Source organism: Chrysochloris asiatica, unplaced genomic scaffold (assembly GCF_000296735.1).
Source record: "Chrysochloris asiatica unplaced genomic scaffold, ChrAsi1.0 scaffold00318, whole genome shotgun sequence".
Lineage (NCBI taxonomy): Eukaryota > Metazoa > Chordata > Mammalia > Afrosoricida > Chrysochloridae > Chrysochloris > Chrysochloris asiatica.
In genome coordinates this window covers 885,950-887,081 of record NW_006408836.1, presented here as the reverse complement: position 1 = coordinate 887,081, position 1,132 = coordinate 885,950, and the positions used below count along the sequence as shown (strand labels likewise).

Sequence of the window (1,132 nt, the reverse complement as noted above, 5' to 3'; positions counted from 1 at the left end):
ATCCAAAATGAATTTAACAGTTTTTAAAATATCATGAAAAAGATTATTAGTATATCTCTGACACGTTTATGAAAAGCTTGTTAGTAGCTTTGCCAATAAACTCATTTAAGGTAGCTGTGTTTTTCAGTAAAATTTAGAACAATCCAGCATTTGATATGAATACACAGATCATCACACTGCACTAAAACATAATTAAACAACATTTTATAAACTAGCTGCAATTTTCAGTAGCTGCTTTTATCAACTGTGTAACAGAATTGTAATGTTCTTCTAAGCCATAAGCATGTCTCATGTATACAAGCGTAAATGTTTTTTTTGGGTATTCTTCAATAACTATAATAGGAGGAGAATCTGCCTGTATTACTTCTATTGGGGTTTGTAAAATGTGAGACAGTGCTCTTAGCTCAAGCTGACCTCCCCACGCAGCTGTATTTACAACATCATCACAGTACTTTCCAAAATCTTCTAGCGTATACAGATCTCCTGAATTAGGGATTGTTAAAAATGGCAGGAAGTCTTCCACATGGTTTTGTTTATATTCAGCAGTTTGACTTAAGGCAGCCACAGTCAGAGGGCAATCCCGTTCCTTCAGCTGATCTTCTATGGCTCTATACATGCAGTGGCCGTCAGATGGAATCTGTTTAATTTCCAACTGCCTGGATGCCGATATTTCAGCAAGTTTCTGACTCTCTATGTGTCTGGCTCCAGATAAGTTCTCAGTTTCAGCTATTCTTTCTTCCTGTTCCTTTTCCAATGCAGCTTTCCCCCACATCTCTTTTGTGCTTTGCTTTTGTTATCTGAGGCTGCTGAGTCTCAAGAACCATGTTTGAAATGTTAACAGCAAAGGAATCTATTTTATTCCCCTTATTTGTTAGCTTCAACGGCTTCAGCTCCTCTCTCTGCTTCTGCTCCATTTCTGCTTCCAACTTAGCAACATCTTCAATGAGTTACTTCCTCCTTTTTTTGCCATTTTTGGGAACAGCACTCTTCAAACTCTGAATTTTAGCTTGTAACTCCTTCTTCTCTTTGTGATGCCTTCTCAACAGTTGCTCCTCATCATCAAGATCCTCCGTCAACATTGCCTCCATAATGACAAAACAGCCCAGCCACGAACTGGAAGAAACCTGCACCA

At 38.4% G+C, this 1,132-nt stretch overlaps 1 pseudogene; it reads right to left on the bottom strand.

Moving 5' to 3' along the window:
* Window positions 1-211: 211 nt before the first annotated feature.
* LOC102812758 lies at window positions 212-1,088 on the bottom strand (annotated as a pseudogene).
* Window positions 1,089-1,132: the final 44 nt, after the last annotated feature.